Here is a 21,670-nt window from a genome sequence, read left to right as displayed (position 1 = left end):
GCTCCAGTTTTCTCCCACAAGTCTCAAAGTGTACCTGTGGTAGTATGACTAGGGGTATTACGGTACCTGGGAGTGCGAGCTGCCATTGGTGAAGAGGGCTCGTTGCCCATTGGCCCAGGTATCGTGCTTCTCCGTATTCCTATTGGCTAAGAGGGAGATAGCTCCGCCTACGAGGCGGGGTATAAGAACCCGTGTTCCCCAGCAGCCAGGCCATTTCTGTACGTATGCTGCCAGGGTCACTTATTGCTGATTAAAGCCTTTCGTTTCGGACTTCACCTACGTTTCGTGTCCATTGATTGTGCATCAATTTAATTAGCAAGATTTTAAAGGATGGAGCTCCGCATCAAGCCGGGGTGTCTTCGATTCAGCCCTCACACAGCGAATGCAACAGCCACATTTAAGCGTTGGCTGGCTTGCTTCAGTAGTTACCTGAGCACAGCGGAAAACGTCCCGACGAGGGAGCAGAAACTGCACATCCTCCACTCGTGCGTTGGCACCGCCGTGTACACGCTCATAGAGGACACGACAGACTACGACATGGCTATGGACTTGCTCAAAGGACATTTCATACGGCCGGTGAACCAGGTCTACGCTCGGCACTTACTAGCCATGAAGCAGCAGATACCTGGTGAGTCACTGGATGATTTTTACCGTGCCATCCTCGTGCTGGGGAGGAACTGCGGCTGCCCACAGGTGTCTGCTGCTGAGCATACCGAACTTCTGATCCGAGACGCCTTCGTTGCAGGTATGCAGTCCTCGCAGATCCACCAAAGACTGTTGGAGAGAGAAACTTTAAGTCTCACGGAGGCACGGGCCCTCGCCTCCTCCCTAGACGTCGCAAACCGTAATGCTCGCTCGTATGCCCCCGACCGGCCAGCGGCCCCCTGGGCAGCGTGGAACTCGGCCTCTCTCTCCCCCACGGACTAGGACCCCCCTCCCAGGCCTGTGCCGCAGGGCGCCCCGAAAAACCCGCGGGGCCCTGCTTCTATTTCTGCGGCCAGGCGAAGCACCCCCATCAGCGTTGCCTGGCACGTTCTGCAACCTGCAAGGGCTGCGGGAAGAAGGGCCACTTTGTGGCCATTTGCCAAGCTAAGGCGGTTGCTGCGGTCCCAAGCAGCGACTGCGGGACTCCCCCCTTGCTCCCTTCAAGGGCCCCGTGCGGCCCGCGGACCTCGCTGCCCCCATCCCCCAACGCCACGTGTGATCCCTGGGCGCCACCATTTTACGCCCCTGCCGCCATGTGCGACCCCCGGGCACCGCCATTTTGGACCCCCAACTCCACTTGCGGGGAACGGGTGCCGCCATTTTGTCCAGCCCCCACCATGTGCGGCCGACGGGCGGCGCCATCTTGCATCGGCACCAAGGACCCCGCGGGTGACTACTCCCTGCCTGATTAAAACTCCGAATATCTGCCACGACTCGCTTCAGTCACACTGGACCAGTCTCGGCCCCGTACCCTCACCACAGCGACCACAAAGATTCTGTTCAATGGCCACGAGACGAACTGCCTGCTGGACTCCGGGAGCACAGAGAGTTTCATCCACCCCGCCATGGTAAGGCGCTGCGCTCTCCCTGTCTACCCGGTTAAGGAAAAAATCGCCCTGGCCTCCAGCTCTCACTCAGTACAGATCACAGGGTTCTGCACAGCGGACCTCACGGTCCAGGGTAGGGAGTTTAAAAACTACAAGCTATTCGTCCTCCCTCACCTCTGCGTGGCAGCACTCCTGGGGTTAGACTTCCAGTGTAACCTCCAGAGCCTAACATTCAAATTCGGCGGCCCTATGCCCCCCTTCACTGTCTGCAGCCTCGCGACCCTCAAAGTCCTTGTTTGCAAACCTCACCCCGGATTGCAAACCTGTCGCCACCAGGAGCAGACGGTACAGTGCCCAGGACCGGACCTTCATCAGGTCCGAGGTCCAAAGGCTTCTGAAGGAAGGGGTCATCAAGGCTAGCAACAGCCCCTGGTGAGCACAAGTCCTGGTGGTTAAGACTGGGGAGAAGAATAGGATGGTCATAGACTACAGTCAGACCATCAACAGGTTTACGCAGCTGGACGCGTACCCTCTCCCCCGTATATCCAACCTGGTTAACAGGATCGCGCAGTACAAAGTCTTCTCCACGGTGGACCTCAAGTCCGCCTACCACCAGCTCCCCATCCGCACAAGCGGTCGCAAGTACTCTACCACTTTTTAAGAGTTCCCTTCGGTGTCACAAATGGGGTCTCGGTCTTCCAACGAGAGATGGACCGAATGGTCGACCAACACGGTTTACGGTCAACCTTCCCGTATCTCGATAACGTCACCATCTGCGGCCACGATCAGCAGGACCACGACACCAACCTCCGCAAATTCCTCCAAACCGCAAAGCTCCTGAACCTGACCTACAACAAGGACAAATGCGTGTTTAGCACCGACCGTCTAGCCATCCTCGGCTACGTAGTGCCTAACGGAGTGATAGGCTCCGACTCGGAACGCATGCGCCCCCGATGGAGCTCCCCCTTCCCCACTCCCCCAAAGCACTTAAGCGCTGTCTTGGATTCTTTTCATATTACGCCCAGTGGGTCCCCAATTACGGCGACAAAGCCCATCCCCTCACCCAATCAGCCACGTTCCCCCTGTCGATGGAGGCCCGCCAGGCCTTTAGCCGCGTCAAAGCAGATATTGCAAAGGCCACGATGCGAGCTATCGATGAGTCCCTCCCCTTCCAGGTCGAGAGCGACGCGTCCGATGTAGCTCTGGCGGCCACCCTCAACCAAATGGGCAGACCCGTGGCCTTCTTCTCCCGTAATCCGCCACTCCTCGGTCGAGAAGGAAGCACAGGCCATAGTCGAAGCTGTGCGACATTGGAGGCACTATCTGGCCGGCAGGAGGTTCACCCTCCTCACAGACCAACGGTTGGTCGCCTTCATGTTCGACAATGCACAGAGGGGCAAGATAAAGAATGACAAGATCTTGCGGTGGAGGATCGAACTGTCCACCTATAACTATGACATCTTGTATCGTCCTAGGAAGCTGAAAAAACCTCCCGATGCCCTGTCCCGTGGCACCTGTGCCAACGCACAAGTGGACCGCCTTCGAACCCTCCACGTGGACCTCTGCCACCCGGGGGTCACCCGTTTTTTTCACTTTATCAAGACCTGCAACCTGCCCTACTCCATTGAGCCACATCTGCGCGGAGTGCAAGCCGCACTTCTACCGCCCAGAAAAAGCGCATCTGATAAAGACTTCCCGCCCCTTTGAACGCCTCAGCATTGACTTCAAAGGTCCCCTCCCCTCTACCAACCGCAACACGTACTTCCTCAACGTGATTGACGAGTACTCCTGCTTCCCGTTCGCCATCCCCTGCCCCGACATGACCACTCCCACCATCATTAAAGCCCTACACAGCATTTTCTCCCTGTTCGGATTCCCCACTTAAATACATAGCGATAGGGGGTCCTCCTTTATGAGTGACGGACTGCGTCAATTCCTGCTCAGCAGGGGCATCGCCTCCAGAAGGACGACCAGTTACAACCCCCGGGGTAACGGGCAGGTCGAGAGGGAGAACGGTACGGTCTGGAAGACCGTCCTGCTGGCCCTACAGTCCAGAAATCTGCCAGTCTCCCGCTGGCAAGAGGTCCTCCCAGACGCCCTCCATTCATCCGGTCACTTTGCACATCCACTAATCAAACGCCTCACGAACGCCTTCTTGTTTTTCCCAGGAAGTCTTCCTCAGGGACCCCGCTCCCAACCTGGCTGGCCACCCCCGGGTCCATCCTGCTCCGGAAACACGTGCGGGTGCACAAGTCGGACCCGTTGATCGAGAGGGTCCAGCTGCTCCACGCGAACCCGCAGTACGCGTATGTGGAGTATCCCGACGGCCGACAGGACACGGTCTCCCTACGGGACCTGGCACCCGCCGGATCCCGACCAACGCCCCGGCGCCAACCCCCCCAACCACCCCCCAACCGCAACTGCCCCCGGCAGGCGCTCCCCTCCCTGGCCCGCCAACACCCTTACCCGCGCTGCCTAGAGGACCGGATGATCCTCCCCCGACCCGGCCCTCGCCAGCTCCGACTAGGGGTACGGACGCAGCCAAGAGGACCGGATCATCGCTCCCAGAGTCATGGACGCCCGCAACTCCAACATCTCCAGCGAAGCTCCGCAGGTCGCAGAGGACGTCCAAGGCCCCAGATCGGCTGATCGAGTCTGTGTGAACTGTTGATGGACCCTTGTTCTTGCTTGTTCTCCCGCTTCTTTTTCCCTCTCAAACCTGTATATAGTTACTGTGTTCTGACTCGGCCCTGTAAATAGTTGCGGGCCAGTGGGCAGCCACCGTTGACGAGGTACGATCTGACATCACTAGTCATACTACCAGTCTCTTACCCACTTGCACGGGACACCCCCCCCCTCTCTATCCATGTCCGCATTCCCCGTACACCCCCCCCCCCCCCCCCCCCCCTGGTTCCTTTCTCAACAAGGGGTGAATGTGGTAGTATGACTAGGAGCATTACGGTACCTGGGAGTGTGAGCTGCCATTGGTGCAGAGGGCTCGCTGCCCATTGGCCCAGGTATCGTGTTTCTCCATATTCCTATTGGCTAAGAGGGAGGTAGCTCTGCCTACGAGATGGGGTATAAGAACCCGTGTTCCCCAGCAGCCAGGCCATTTCTGTACGTATGCTGCCAGGGTCACTTATTGCTGATTAAATGTACCCGAACAGGCGTCTGAGTGTGACGACTAGGGGATTCTCACAGTAACTTCATTGCAGTGTTAATGTAAGCCTACTTTTGACAAAAAGTATTATTATTACCAGGCCACCTGGGACATCCGAGCAGCACTATCATCGCTCGCGATGGTTCCCCCACCTTGGGCCTCTGCCAGAGTGACCTATGAGCACAAGCCACCTCTGAGGGCTTGGTGACACCTCCCTCCTTGACCAGCTTTCTGAACATTGCCATTATGTACTCTGTAGTGTTCCTCCTCTCTATGCCCTCTGGTAGTCTAATGATTTGCAGGGACTGCTGGCAAGACTGGTTTTCTTGGTCGTTGACGTTTTCTTTTAGCGTCTCTGGGCCTTGGCCAGCCTCGTCCTCTTGGTTTCATAGAATCATAGACTACTTATAGTGCAGAAGGAGGCCATTCTGCCCATTGAGTCTGCACTGACCCTCCGAAAGAGCACTCCACCCATGCCCACTCCCTTGCCCGTCCCTTAACCTAACCTACACATCTTGGACACTAAGTGGTAATTTAGCATGGCCAATCCACCTAACCTGCATATCTTTGGACTGTGGGAGGAAACTGGAGCACCCGGAAGAAATCCACGCGGACACAGGGAGAAAGTGCAAACTCCACTCGGTCACCCAAAGTCAGAATTGAACCCGGACCTTGGCGCTGTGAGGCAGCAGTGCTAACCACTGTACCACTGTGTCACTTCAGTGCAGCGATCCACCTGGTCCATGGCAGCTTTTTCTAGGTCCCGCATCGTTGCCTCTTGGGCCTTAAGGCTCCGCTCCAGTCTGCGCATTTCCTCCTTTAATGGGGGCCATTGTGGTTTCTTCTGCTGACCCCATCGCTGCCCTGTGCCTCTGAAGCTCAGTTGTGATGAACTCCATCATCTTTTCCATTATCGCCTGGGTTGGCGCTGGCGATTCCGCGGGGTCAGCCATGGCTGGTTACGGGGCTGCCACGTGGGCTTCCCTGTTCTGAGGGTGAAGTTTCCCTCTCCCTGCTTTTACTGCCTTTACAACTGGATTGCTGGTTCTTCAACATTTTAGTTGGCACCGCAGTGGTCAGGGGTTAGTTTGGTGAACCTTCCGCACTTTGGTGCCTGTTTGGTGGGCTGGAAAGGTCTAAACTGAAGTTCCTAGACAAGAGCCACCTTTTGTGCAACTGCTCAGCTCATGGCCGCCACGGGAAGTCAGGATCTTTATTCCCCCTTCTGCTTGGTAATGCTACTCTGACTCAAACTCTCAATGGTTTTTCATGTTTATTCACGGATGGTGATGAGATAATTGGAGCAAAAACATTCATAATTCCCATCTCATGTAGGGACTTCACAACAAAGAACAAACAAGGAACAAAGAACAATACAGCACAGGAACTGGCCCTTCAGCCGTCCAAGCCTGTTCCGGTCATGATACCAACCTTTGCCAAAACCCTCAACACTTCCTTGTGCCGTATCCCTCTATACCCATCCTATCCATGTGTTTGTCAAGATGTCTTTGATCGCCGTTAATGTATCTGCTTCCACAGCCTTCCCTGGCAATGTGTTCCAGGCACCCACCACCCTCTGTGTAAAAAGAAATCTGCCTCGCAGATCTCCTCTAAACCTTGCCACACCGACCTTAAACCTATGCCCCCTGGTAACTGACCCCTCTACCCTGGGAAAGAGTGCCTGCCCATCCATATTCAGTTTTGATCAGCGGTTGGGATACACCAATCAAATGGTGGATTATATCTGTGAATATATGAATCATGAGCAATTGCTTAACAGTTGCTAGTTCTACAACGTATCGGTTAACCCCCTTATACAATTATATGGATTGAAAATTGTATCTTCTTGTCGGATGGCCTGATTTATATTCCAAGAACACTTGTAGCTAAAGGTATAAATGATTTATTAACAATAACTGTGGGTCAACTATACATAAAAAAACAGATGAATAACTGTATGAACATGCACAAGCAACCGCTCTCTCCCAACTCTCCAGTCAGTCTCAGGTCACCTGACTCTAACATTCACCTATATACTAATGAGACTCTTAGTGGTCAGTCGGTGAATTACAACGCAACCATGATATCACTACAAAAAATCTGTTAGTACTAATACCATATTATACAAAATAATATGAGATGAAGATGCAGCTTATAAAGCAGACCAAGCAGGCCAGCAGCACGGTTCGATTCCCGTACCAGCCTCCCCGGACAGGCGCCGGAATGTGGCGACTAGGGGCTTTTCACAGTAACTTCATTGAAGCCTACTCGTGACAATAAGCGATTTTCATTTCATGTTAGTTGAACACCGTGGAGCACAGTGGTGGAAATATTAATCAATAAATAACTCTCTTTCACTGTCTCAGGTGAGAATGGTTACCCTTCTTGATAAAGGAATACAAAGCAGGGCAAAAGATTCCAATGCTGTATGCCGAGGCCCCAAATATAGGTGTTGGCACCTTGTCAACAATCTGATTCTTTTTCCCGCATGAAGGGCACTGTGATAATGGGCTGTGATCTGATTTGCAGGCTTCATGCATGATACATTTCTACCAGGAATAAGTAGATGTTTGATAAGCCTTGCACCCTCAGGGGGACATCTTACCTTTTATTTGAATCTCCACAAACTCCAGAATAGATGACTTCATCAAGAAACAAGCTCACCTGTCAGGCCCACAGTTGCAGAAAAGGTTTTCACAGCCACTTTAGATGATGGACCAATTAAACCTAACCTTGGTCATCATTTCGCTCATGCTCCACTACTCAATCCTGCCTTTCCTGTTGGCCCAGCAATCCAAACTTGTCTGTGAGTACAACTTGTGCCAGAGAACATTTCTTCCAAGGGAGGTACAAAGATAATGCTGTATGGTTGTATCATTACTATCAATACCATGCCTGAAAACCCAATACAAGGAGCAAATAGAAAGAGCTGAAGGGAGCTCAATAATTTGATGGCTGAGGGCTGTACAGTGTGGTATTATGTTACACTGGATTATATTCATATGCTCTTCCTTGAATTAAGCAGTCCAGAAAGATCATTTAATGGTACGTGATGAAGAAAGGGAACAAAAACAGAGGCTTCTCTGTAGAATCCCAGAACGGGCTAAAAAGATTACCTAGATATCTAGGTCAAGTGAGCACATTCACCGACATGTAGGAATGAAAATCCACCTCTGACAATGCTTGACAATGCTGGACTCCTCCCCAAACAGCAGAAAATAAAACAGTTTTTTAATGTCCTGGAAAAATTCCCTTGTGTTGCTCACAGCAGTATCTTGGATATCAATCTTTTGATATCTATTTCGGAGAATCCAGGAGGGTTGACAAACCTAGCTGTGACATACATTCACCTTGAATCTATTGCAATATGCCGAGGCTTCAGGGACTCATTAAAAATGTCCTTTCGTCAGTGAATCTTAACTTGCACTAAATGAGAATGCTGCAATTCAGCTCATAAGAACATGAAAATATTGTGAGAGAAAAAGCATTGGGAATAATTTAGTTTTATGATTTTCTTTTTTTTTTAAAAATAAACATTTTATTGAGGTATTTTTGGTATTGTAACAACAACAAAATAAACAATGCACATGGAACTATAAACATAGTGCAAAAGCCATCTCCCTTCCTTAGAGGTCCCACCTTTATTAACCCCCTATTCTTTTTTTTTAAACAAACAATTTTATTGAGGTAGTTTTTTGGCATTGTACATCAACCGAAAGAAAACAAAAAAGGCAAAAATGTGCAAACATCCGCGTACATTCAATACTTCAATCGTAACATACTGCACAAGCTCGCTCCTCTCCCACCGCACTACCCGCCAATTTATCCCTCCTACTTTCCTCTACTCTTTCTCACCCTGGACTCCCGGGTCTTCCGAAACCCCAAGAATTGCCACCCCTGGACCCATCGCCACCCTTGTTGTTAGCACCCGGGACATGATCCCCGCAAATCCTTCCCAGTACCCCTAAGCATCGGGCATGCCCAAAACATGTGTACATAGTTCGCTGGTCCTCCTACGCACCTAGCGCATTTGTCCTCTACCCCAAAGAATTTGCTCATCCGAGCTACCATCATGTGGGCCCGGTGAACGACCTTAAATTGAATCAGGCCGAGCCTGGCACATGTTGCGGTCGAATTCACCCTACTCAGGGCTTCTGCCCACATCCCGTCCTCCATTTACCTGCCTAGCTCCTCCTCCCATTTGAGTTTCAGTTCCTCTGTCTGGGACCCTTCCTCCTTCATGAGCACCTTATAAATATCAGAGACTCTGCCATCCTCTCCTTCCCCCCTAGAGACTATTCTGTCTTGGATCCCCAATGGCGGGAGGCGTGGGAAGGATGGGACTTGTCTGCGGACAAAGTCCCGCAACTGTAGGTACCTGAAATCATTTCCCCTTACTAGACCAAATTTCTCCTCCAAGCTCCTCAAACTCGCAAAGCTCCCTTCCAGGAACATATCGCCCACCCTCCCCACCCCTGCCTGCCGCCATGCCCTAAACCCCCATCCATACTCCCGGGGGCAAACCGATGGTTGTCGCAGATTGGCGCCCAGACAGACGCCCCCATCTCCCCTACATGCCTCCTCCACTGGCCCCATATCCGCAGGGTCGCCACCACTACCGGGCTGGTGGAGTACCTGGCCAGCGGCAGTGGTCGAGGAGCTATGACCAGGGCTGCCAAGCTGGTGCCCCTGCACGAAGCGGTCTCCACCCGTTCCCAGATAAACCCCATACCCACCATCCACTTCCTTATCATAGCAATATTAACCGCCCAGTAATAGTTAATCAGACTCGGCAAAGCCAGCCCTCCCTCACTGCGGCTCCTCTCAAGCATCGCCTTCTTCACCCGTGGGGATTTTCCCGCCCAGACAAAGCTCATGATCATCCTGTTAACCTTTTTGAAGAAGGACTGTGGGATAAAGATCGGGAGGCACTGAAAAATAAACAGGAATCTAGGGAGGATTGTCATCTTTACAATCTGCACCCTCCCTGCCAGCGATAGCGGGAGTGCATCCCATCTCCGAAACTCTCCCTTCATTTGCTCCACCACCCTGGCCAAGTTTAACTTGTGCAGGAGGCCCCAGTCTCGCGCCACCTGGATCCCCAAGTACCGGAAATTTTCCTCAACCAGCCTAAATGGTAGCCCTCTCAATCTGTTCTCCTGGCCCCTTGCCTGTACCACAAACATTTCACTCTTGGCCGTATTTAATTTGTACCCTGAGAACTGGCAGAACTTCCTCAACATTTCCAGTATACTTCCCATCCCGGCCACTGGGTCCGACACGTACAGGAGCAGGTTGTCCGCATAAAGAGAGACCCTATGTTCCACCCGCCCCTAACCATCCCCTTCCAACCCTCTGCGGCTCTCAGCGCAATCGCCAGCGGCTCTATGGCCAGCGCAAACAGCAGCGGAGAGAGCGGGCAGTCCTGTCTTGTCCCATGGTACAGTCTAAAATACTGACACTTCTCTGTTGGTCCTGACGCTGGCCCTCGGGGCCTGATATAATAACTTGATCCAATTCACCAGTCCCTCCCCGAACCCAAACCGTCCGAGCACCTCCCATAGATAGCCCCACTCCACCCGGTCAAAGGCCTTCTCGGCATCCATCGCCACCACTACCTCCACCTCCCTGCCCTCCGGGGGCATCATTATCACATTAAGTAATCTTCTCAAGTTGGCCGACAGCTGCATGCCTTTCACGAACCCAGTTTGGTCATCCCCAATCACCTCCGGTACGCAGTCCTCCATTCTAACAGCCAGTACCTTTGCCAGGAGCTTGGCATCTACATTGATCAGGGAGATTGGCCTGTAGGACCTGCACGCTTTCGGATCTTTATCCCGCTTCGATATCAGTGATATAGTGGCTTGCGACATTGTCGGCGGCTGGGTCCCTCTGTCCCTTGCCTCATTGAAAACCCTCGCCAAGACCGGGCCCACTAACTCAGAGAACTTTCTATACAACTCTACTGTGTATCCATCCGGCCTCGGAGCTTTCCCCGACTGCATGGCCTTTAGGCCCCCCAATACCTCCTCCACTCTAATCGGGGCCCCCAGCTCATCCACTCGCCCCCCACCTACTGTTGGGAATGTTAACCCGTCCAGAAACCTTTTCATCTCTCCCCGTTCTTCCGGAGGCTCCGAAGTGTACAGCTTGCTATAGAAGTCCCGGAATACCTTATTCAATCCTGCCGGGTCCTCCACTCTGCACCCCTCCCCATCCATCACTCTACTTGTTTCCCTGGCCGCCTCCCTCTTCCTGAGTTGCTGCGCTAACAATCTGCTAGCCTTTTCCCCATGCTCGTACACCACTCCCCTCGCCTTCCTAAGCTATTCCACTGCCCTACTCGTGAATAGCGCCCCCAGTTCTGCCATTAACCCCCTATTCTAAGCTAAACTAACAACCCCCCCCCCCCCCCCCCCCCCGTTTGCTGATGATTAATTTTCCACGAAGAAGTCGACGAACGGTTGCCACCTCCGGGCGAACCCTAACAGTGACCCTCTCAAGGTGAACTTGATTTTCTCCAAACAGAGAAAACTAGCCAGGTCCGATAGCCAGGTCTCCGACTTCAGGGGCTTTCAGTCCGTCCAAGCTAATAGTATCCGTCGCCGGGCCACCAGGGAAGCAAAGTCTGCCTCTTTCTCCTCCTGGATTCCCGGGTCTTCCGACCCACCGAAAATCACCACCTCTGGACTCAGTGCCACCCTTGTTTTTAACACCATGGACATGACATCTGGAAACCCCTGCCAAAATCCTCTAAGCATTGGACATGCTCAGAACATGTGGACATGGTTCGCTGGTCCTCCCGCACATCTACTCAATGCGTCCGCCCCTAGACCATCCTCTATCTCTCCTCCCAGCTCCTCCTCCCACTTGCGCTTCAGCTTCTCGTTCTGCATTTCCTCTGACCCCATAAGTTCCTTATAAATGTAACAGACGCTCCCTTCTCCTACCCACCCTCTGGAAACTACCCTGTCCTGAATCCTCCTTAGCGGTAGGAGCCGGAAGCTTGACACCTGTTTACGTAGGACGTCCTGCACCTGCAGATCGCTGAATTAGTTTCCCCTCACCAACCCAAACTTCTCCTCCAGCGCCCTCATACTCGGAAAGCTCCCCTCTATAAACAAATCCCCCATCCTCTCAATCCCTGCTCTCTGCCATATTCGGACCCCCCCATCCATACTTCCCGGGGCAAACAGGTGATTATTACAGATTGGGGACCAGACCAATGCTCCCTCTGCTCTCACATGTCTCCTCCATTCCCCCCAGACTCTCAGGGCCGCCACTACCATGTGGCTGGTGGAGTACCGTTCTGGCAGGATTGGCAGAGGCGCAGTTACCAACGCCCCCAAACTGGTGCCCTTGCATGAAGCCGCCTCCATAGTTTTATGATTTTCAGCGGTAACATCTTGTTGTTTAAGCTTGTTTCTGTGAAGCGCAAATGTCATTTTAAATTTTACAAATTGGTTTCAGAGCGTCTTATTGACTTAGAATAGGACCGCTAGCCCTCAGCTATTTTACTGTTTGGGAATGCCTTATTAAAATTCATGAACATATTCAATGCGCAGTTTCTGTCACAGTTCCTCCCTGTAGTCATTCCCAGGGGAATTGCTAATTGATCACGTCTCTCCTTTACAAAACAGCAATGAAGGAGCCTCTAGAATCTCACTTACGATGGATTCACAGTTAAGGAAATACATTAAGTAGCTCAGGGCTCAAGAATACTAAAGTTCAGACTGATGAACTCCATAAATACCTTACATAAATAGCTAATGAACTGCTGATTTGCAGCATTGGTATTTTTGTGCACTGGTTTTGAGAAAAATACAAAGGAAGATGAGGTAGTCATTAATAGCAATCAATGAAAACTCATTAAGTGGTCATTGATTAATACCAATCTGTGGTGTGTTTTGTGGTGTTGGACATGGCCTGCCATGGGTTGGTGGCAGGATCTTATTGATCATAGATGAAAGGAACAGCTGAAAGAAAGAAGATGTTCCTCAGTCTTGAAATCATGAGGGAAACTAAAGAGTTGGAGTAGGAGATCATGCCAGGATTGTATATGCTAACACAGACGAAATATAAAGAAGAGGAGAGGTGTGCAGCAATAAGGGGAGGGAGTAACATTTCAATTGACAGAGACACGAGACAATTGGGAGCACATCTGCTGTCCATGATACATACCTCCCTCTTGCCACTTCAATTGAAATCAATAGAAAGGAAATTTAAACTGGGTGTCCTATGGCAGTCTAATCTGCTACCATCCATTTTTCACGCTTTCTGAGCCAAATCTCATCCCTCCATATTCCCGGGTGGTGCTGCCAGGGTGCTTGGATGGCAGTGTCAAGGTGCCAGGCTGGCAGTGTCAAGGTGCCCAATTGGCAGGAGTGCCAGGGTACCATCCTGTCCAGGGCTCAACCACCTGGGGGCGTCTGATGGACGAGAAGACCCCCCAAGTGCTGTTACTCCGGTCCACGTTTGGGGAATGCAAGGTTGAGTGAGAAACAAGAACTGAAGGAGATCAATATTAGTAGAGAAATGGTGTTGAGGAGATTGATGGGATAGAAGGCTGGTAAATCCCCAGGGCTTGATAATCTATATTCCAGAGTACTTAAGGAAGTGGCTCCAGAAATAGTGGATGAATTGGTGGTCATCTTCCAGGATTCTATAAACTCTGGAACACGTCCTATAGATTGGAGGGTAGCTAATGTAACTCCACTATTTAAAAAAAGAGATGGAGAGAAAACAGGGGATTATAGACTAGCAAACCTGTCATCAGTAGTGGGGAAATTCTAGAATCCATTATCAAAGATTTTATAGCAGAGTACTTAGAAAACAGTGGGAGGATCCGACAGAGTCAGCATGGATTTATGAAGTGGATATCATGCTTGCCAAATCTACTGGAATTCTTTGAGGATGTAACTAGTAGAGTTGATGAGGGGGGCCAGTGGATGTGACTTATTTAGCTTTTGACAAAGTCCCGCACAAGAGATTAGCGTGTAAAATTAAAGTGCATGGGCTTAGGGGTAGTGTATAGAAATGGCTAGAAAACTGATTGGCAGATGGAGACAAAGAGTAGGAATTAAAGGGTCTTGCTTCAAATTGGCAGGTGGGGTACCGCAGGGATTGTTTTACCTCATTTGGGGGCCGCTTTAGCGCACTTGGCTAGAAGCTGGTTCGTGATACAGAGCAAGGCCTGCAGCTCAGGTTCAATTCCCATACCGGCTGAGGTTATTCATGAAGGCCCCACCTTCTCAGCCTTGCCTCTCGCCTGAGGTGTGGTGATCCTCAGGTTAAATCACCACCAGCCTGCTCTCCCTCCTCAAAGGAGAAAGCAGTCTATGGACATCTGGGACTATGGTGACTTTACCTTACCGTACCATACTGCAGGGATCAGTGTTAGGGTCCCAGCTATTTACAACATATACAATGATTTAGATGAGAGAGAACAAATGTAATAGCGCCAAATTTGCAGATGACACCAAGTTGGGTGGGAGGGTGAGCTGTGAGGAAGTTGCAGAGATCCTTCAGTGTGATTTGGGCAAGTTGAGTGAGTGCGCAAATTAATGGTAAATATGGTATAATTTGGATAAATTTGAGGTTATTCACTTTGTCAGCAAAAGCAAGAAGGCAAACTACTATGGCTAAAAATCAGGAGAGGGGAATGGGCAATGAGACCTGGGTGTCCTCGTACATCAGTCACTGAAGGTAAGCATGCAGGTGTTGCAGGTGGTAAAGAAGACAAATGATATGCTGGCATTTATTGTGAGAGGATTCGAGTACAGGAGCAGGGATGTGTTGCTGCAATTATGCACGGCCTTGGTGAGGCCACACCTGGAATATTGTGTGCAGTTTTGGTCTCCTTATCTGCGGAAGGATGTTCTTACTATAGAGAGAGTTCAGCGAAGGTTTATCAGACTGATTACTGGGATGGACGGACTGACGCATGAGGAGAGACTGAATCGGATGGGATTGTATTTGCTGGAGTTCAGAAGAATGAGGGGAGAATCTCATAGAAACCTATAAAATGCTAACAGGACGAGACAGGGTAGATGCAGAAAGGATGTACCTGATGTGTTGTCCGGGGCCACATTCTGAGGGTACGGGGTAGATGATTTAAGGCAGAGATGAGGAGACATTTCTTCACCCAGAGTAGTCAGCCTGTGGAATTTGTTACTACAGAAAGTAGTTGAGGCCAAACTGTTGTGGTTGGGCTTCTCCGTCAGCCGACACCGGAATCGGAAAAAAACGACTGGGTGGATTATCAGTTCCAACACCAAAATCGTGGCAGGCGCCAATTTCACGCTAAATCGCAATTCTCCGTTGCCTCGACAGGGGCGCCAGTGCGTTCCAGAAGGCATGTGCAGTAAACGCTGTTGGCATATCATTGGTGGGCCTGACCCAGTATTCTCCGGGACCCCGGTGGTTCTCCGCATCCACTGGAGGGAATTCCCAATGGCGTGGTTCACTTGTGCATTTAAAAACTGTGAAACCAGCGGGGCGGCAGTTGAAGGAGAGAGTGGAGGTACTACACAGAGAGGCGCGACTGTGCACTGTTGGGCTAGACCCTGGTTGGGCTGACTGCGGTTGGGAGGGGCCCTGCTAGGGCTGGGGGGTGACCCTCCATGTGGCTGGGGCGGCGTCCAGGCACGGATCACCATTGCCGCGGCCTGCGAGGCAGCCACCTTGCTGCGCACCCACTAACCACCCACCTTGGCCTTGGTTCTACAGAGTGAGACCGGCTGCATGGGGGCCCCCACCCCTTGGACCCGCACTCCACCCTCTGCCATACACCCACCCCACATGGCTGTCGTCTGCTGGTGGGGTATCAGGCGGCCTATCCAAGGACATCGCCCATTGTAGCCCCTACTGGGGCACCGGATGGATGCCGTGGAACATACTGTTGGCAAGGGCAGCGCCAGCTGATGGTACCCTTGGCAGAATGGATGGGCTCCAGGGCCAGAGGCCCCCACGGTCCCCGGCACCAATAGTGCAGGGATGGAAAGGGGGGGGACATGTGAGGGCATAGCCCGTAGTGTCAACTAAGGGCACCATGTAGCCCGCTGGACCTGGTTGAGCATGGGGGTATGCACCATGCTGACATGCCTTTCACCCCCTGGAGACAATGGATATTGAAATTCAACCAGCAATGGTGGCCTTCCTCCTAGTCACCGCAACCCTGGGGGATACCCTGCGGCTGTATGAGCTGAACCTGCAACAGCAGAGCATGCAGCAATGGAGAATGCAGCAGCAGAACAGGAGGCAGAAGGTGAGGATGCAAAGTCGGCCACCCAGCAGGCCGAGGAGGAGGTGCAAAGGAGGTGCCACATGAGGACACATGGCTGGCAGTGAGAGGGCAGCCCTGTCCTCGGCCCCACACCTTGGATATGCTGATCCACAGCCAAAACCCTCACCCCCAAGGTCTCCACTGCGGGCGCATGCGCGGCCATGGGCCCAACCATTCTACAGTTGTTTTTTGACATTGGAGCCGGGAGTTTTACCCGGCGCCGCTGCTAGCCCCTCACCGGTCCCAGGATCGTTGAGGGTTCGGCTTCGATATTGGCGTCGTACAATGCCACAGTTCCCACGCTGGCATTGGTAGTTAGCCTCAAAATCCGAGAATCCAGCCCATTATATTTCAGTGGTCTACTAGACATGAACGGGAATGGCAAGCATTACAGGAAGCATTCACAAAAGCACCAGTGCTGACATTTTTGACCCGACAAAAAAGACAAAAATATGGATAGATGCGTCAAAGTGTGGGTTGGGAGTGGTGTTATTGCAACAAGACAATGATGAAAACTGCCTTCCAATTGCCTATGCTTCCAGGTCAATGTCTGACACAGAGCGCAGGTATGCCCAAATTGAAAAACATGATGTGGAGATGCCGGCCTTGGACTGGGGTGAGCATAGTAAGAAGTCTTACAACACCAGGTCAAAGTCCAACATGTTTGTTTCAAACACTAGCTTTCAGGGCGCTGCTCCTTCCTCAGGTGAATGAAGAGGTATGTTCCAGAAACATATACATAGACAAATTCAAAGATGCCAGACAATGCTTAGAATGTGAGCATTTGCAGGTAATTAAATCTTTACAGATCCAAATGATAGGGGAAACCCCAGGTTAAAGAGGTGTGAATTGTCTCTAGCCAGGACAGTTGGTAGGATTTTGCAAGCTCAGGCCAGATGGTGGGGGATGAATGTAATGCGACATGAACCCCAGGTCCCGGTTGAGGCCACACTCATGTGCATGGAACTTGGCTATAAGTTTCTACTTGGCGATTCTGCGTTGTCACGCGTCCTGAAGACCGCCTTGGAGAACGCTCCGGGAAAGTACTGGACGACGTACTGTACTTTCCCTGAGTGGATAAACTACGACATCTTCTTCGCAGCCTTCAACACGTCATCGATGAAGATGAACATCTTGCCAAGGTCACCCCCACTACTTGCCTTCAAACAACCGCATAACCTCAAACAAACCATTGTTTGCAGCAAACTACCCAGCCTTCAGAACAGCGACCACGACACCACACAGCCCTGCCATGGCAATCTCTGCAAGACGTGCCAGATCATCGACATGGACACCACCATTACACGTGAGAACACCATTCACCAGGTACGCGGTACACAGTCGTGAAACTCAGCCAACGTTGTCTACCTCATATGCTGCAGGAAAGGATGTCTCGAAGTGTGGTACATTGGCGAGACGATGCAACGAATAAACGGACATCACGTGACAATCACCAGGCAGGAATGTTCCCTTCCAGTCGGGGAACACTTCAGCAGTCAAGGGCATTCAGCCTCTGATCTCCGGATAAACGTTCTCCAAGGCGGTCTTCAGGACGCGTGACAACGCAGAATAGCTGAGCAGAAACTTATAGCCAAGTTCTGCACACATGAGTGCGGCCTCAACTGGGACCTGGGATTCATGTCACATTACATTCACCCCCCACCATCTGGCCTGGGCTTGCAAAATCCTACCAACTGTCCTGGCTTGAGACAATTCACACCTCTTTAACCTGGGGTTACCCCTATCTTTGGACCTGTAAAGATTTAATTACCTGCAAATGCTCGCATTCTAAGCATTGTCTGGCACCTTTGAATTTGTCTATATATATGTTTCTGGAACATACCTCTTCATTCACCTAAGGAAGGAACAGCACTCCGAAATGTACACAGAGGCACTAGTCCCCATGTGCACAGAGGCACTAGACCCCATGTACACAGAGGCACTAGACCCCATGTACACAGAGGCACTAGACCCCATGTAGACAGAGGCACTAGTCCCCATGTACACAGAGGCACTAGACCCCATGTACACAGGCACTAGACCCCATGTACACAGATGCACTAGACCCCATGTACACAGAGGCACTAGACCCCATGTACACAGAGGCACTAGACCCCATGTACACAGAGGCATTAGACCCCATGTACACAGAGGCACTAGTCCCCATGTACACAGAGACACTAGACCCCATGTACACAGATGCACTAGACCCCATGAAACAAACATGTTGGACTTTAACCTGGTGTTGTAAGACTTCAAATTGAAAAAGAATGCTTAGGCTTAATTAATAGACTTACCAAATTCTATGACTACTGATTCACGATCAATTGGACAAAGACAAGAGTTGAATTCGACTGAGGCTTTATTGCTCTAAGATGTGTGGCCTCCCACAGCAGCTGACGAAATGGCTGCTGCACGGAGGACACACATATTTATACTCCGCCTACTGAGTGGAGCCAGCAGGCAGGGACTACCACCGTACCTGTAGTACAGGTCCTACCGTACATCACCTACTATAGGTGCAACGGTGGTTTACCACAACTACGTATATTGCCTCCCAACATTCTTAGTGGAAACTGACCACAGACCACTTGTCGTAGTAGTTAACAAAAATCTGAACGTGATGTTCCAGAGGATACAACGCATGATGATGAAGCTACATGATGATTTTGACCTTACCTACATGCCAGGTAAACATCTCGAAGTAGCTGATGCACTATCTCGATACAGGCATGGTAGAGATGCACCAGATGGATGAGGATGTGCAAGTCCACGTGAATCTTGTCACAGAATCCCTTCCAGTATTTGATAACAAATCAAGATTGATAAAGGATGAAATGACCAAAGTTATAGGGCTGGATTTTGGGTTTCAGCGGCTAAGTGCCAGTTCAAACAGAGAATTTGCGGATATTTTATTATGCTAAAATCGGCGCTGACCCCTCACCGATTCCAGGACCGGTGCGGGGCCAGCAGCGGCACCGGGTGAAACTCCAGGCTCCCGTGCCAAAAGCGGACGGAGAATGGCCGGGTCAATGGCCGCGCATGCGCACGGCGACGACCTGCAGCGATTGTGTCAGATAACATGGCGCGGGCATGCGCAGATCCACCCCGCCATCCACGACACCACAGGCCACCCCCTAGCCACCCTCCACCAGTCCCCCCAGCCCTCGTGGATGCCCTCCCGGCCAACGGCACAGATCCCAGCCGAGTGTAGCGGCGCTGGACACAGTCCGCAGTCACCACACCGGGTTCTCGACTGCTGGGACCGCACGTCACCTGCGCAGTCAGGAACTCGGTCCATCGGAGGTGAAGCATTACCAGAGGGCCTGTCGATGACACGCCAACGCCATTACAATGGCGTGCGTTGTGCAATGCGATTACGCCACCTCCGAAGCGGTGGAGCATGGCTGACCGGTGTCAAACTGCCGCCTGCCCGGATTTGGGCGTTGGAGCGGATTCTCCGCCCGATCGCTGATTACGATATCATTGTTGGGCAGCGGGGAATCCCGCCCATAGTCTTACAAATGGTGATAAAATATCTCCACGAGGGGTGGCCTAAAGGTTCCTTCTCCAGCTATTATAATGTAAGGACAGAATTAATGGGTTTTTGCTTTGACAACAAAGGATTGTAATTCCATAATCGTTAAGGTCGATGATTCTTAAAAAAGTTTATGAAGGGCACTTAGGAATAGAAAAGTGCAAACGAAGAGCCAGGGAAACAGTGTATTGGCGAGGCATCAACCACGATATTCAAGTAATGGTGGAAAGCTGTACACAGTGTCGGAAGCTTCAGTACAAACTGACGAAGGAACCAGTTAATCAAAAACCAGAAAGGAAACTTATTTTCAAAAAGTAGGCAGAAGTAGGCTCCAACCATTTCAAACAGATGACAGAATCAGGCTGGAAGATCCTGATGGGAACAGGTGTTTGAAGTATGCTAAATGTACTGCAACAGGCTGGTCCTCCTTCGTATCTAATTATCACTGATGATGGAACAGTTTTAAAGGAGAAACAGGAAACCTTTGCTGAAGGTTCAGCAATCTTTTGTCATGGAACTAATAGAAGACATTGCAAGGATTCCAAAGACAGTTGAAATAGAAACGTCTCAGCATACAGAGCCAGAACAAAGTAAAAATGTACATCTTCAAGAAGAACAACAAGAAACATCTGTAACAACATATGAAAACGAAACATGTTCACAAGTTCAACCAATGCTCAGAAAGTCAAAAAGACAAAGCCGAAAACCTGAGAGATTGAATTTGCGATGGACTGTAATTAGTCGAATGCTCTAAAGAATTATGCATATCATATTGTATTGTAAAACAAAATCATGTATGTAAATAGTTTACATTTCCAAAGGGAAGGGTGATGATGTGCAAAGCAATCATGTAAATAGTGATGTAAATGGCCTCCAACCAGCAGGTGGCAGTGTAAATCTGTACCTCGAGGATTCTGGAGATAATTGCGTTAGTGGACAGTCACACTTGCAGTAGCTCGAGGATAATTTATCATAATTAGTAGTTTGTAATATATTTCTCATAGTTATCTAAACCACGCATTTATTTTGTAATAAAACATTTTAACTAGTCAAGAACAGATATTCTATTGTGCATCATCCTTACCGGCCAAGCACCAGAATGTAACAGCGACCGCAGTGGAGAGCCTGGTACATGATGTTGGCAGCATGAGTGAAGGTCTCCAAGGCGTGGCGTAGTTGGCGACTCACTGGAGAATGCTACCCAGTACAAGGCCGACCTTGATGAGGTTCTGTGGGACATGTCCCGCTCTCAGATGGGAATGGCCAAGGTGCTGCGGAGCTTGTCCCAGGTGGGCGTTGCTGAGGCGCTGCAGAGCATGGTCCAGTCACTGAGGAGTATCACCGAGGGTAGCTGCCAGGGCTGGTAGAGCCAGATGATGCTGCAGGGGCAGCTGTAGCTTGAACTAGCTGCCCCTCTGTCCTGAGGTGAATCCGAGGCCCTATGGGCACTGAGCAGGAGAAGAGGGTGTTGGGTGCCAACTCGGACCGGTCCCATGGAGAGGGGATAGTGGCCACCAGCTCCCCCAAGTTCCACCCCACTGATGAGGTGCATCTGGAAGTCAGCACACTGGACAGGGCTGAAAGGCTGTGCACTGGTGACTTCCGGCCCCAGAGACCCGGGAAGCCTAAGCAGCTGGCTGCCTCCACCTCAGATGTGCTTCCTGGGGACACATTTATCCGTAGCGGCAGAACAAAGAAAGTTAAGCACATCGAGGATAACTGAGGACACCGGGGGGGGGGGGGGGGGGGGGGGGGGGAGGAGAGAATTTGTGTAGCAGAGGGGGATAGGCAGGGGGTGAGGGGTGCGGCGAGAGTGGGCGACACGATCGGGAGAGTGCGGCATTATTGGACACCTGTGACACATTACAAACCCTTGACGGCAACCAGTATGATGCCTCTGTCACTTTCCTCCAAAATGCGGCTTGACCTCCAAAAGCTTGGCCCATCTCTCCAGGCATCCCTGCCTCCCCGTAGCACTCACCCACCCTCCGACCGCGGATATGTGCCGGGAGCTGTGTCCCATGTTATGGGCCAGGGTTTAGAGAGCCTCAAAGTGTATCATGGAGATCACCTGACCCACAACTTTAAATAAATTTTGGTTATGGGGAGCACCCGGGCCTACTTTACAGGTGTGGTGCAACAGAGCGTTAAAGTAC

Source organism: Scyliorhinus canicula, chromosome 9, assembly GCF_902713615.1.
Source record: "Scyliorhinus canicula chromosome 9, sScyCan1.1, whole genome shotgun sequence".
In the NCBI taxonomy this organism is placed as follows: domain Eukaryota; kingdom Metazoa; phylum Chordata; class Chondrichthyes; order Carcharhiniformes; family Scyliorhinidae; genus Scyliorhinus; species Scyliorhinus canicula.
The sequence above is the reverse complement of the archived record's forward strand: the minus strand, read 5'-3'. Positions refer to the sequence as shown.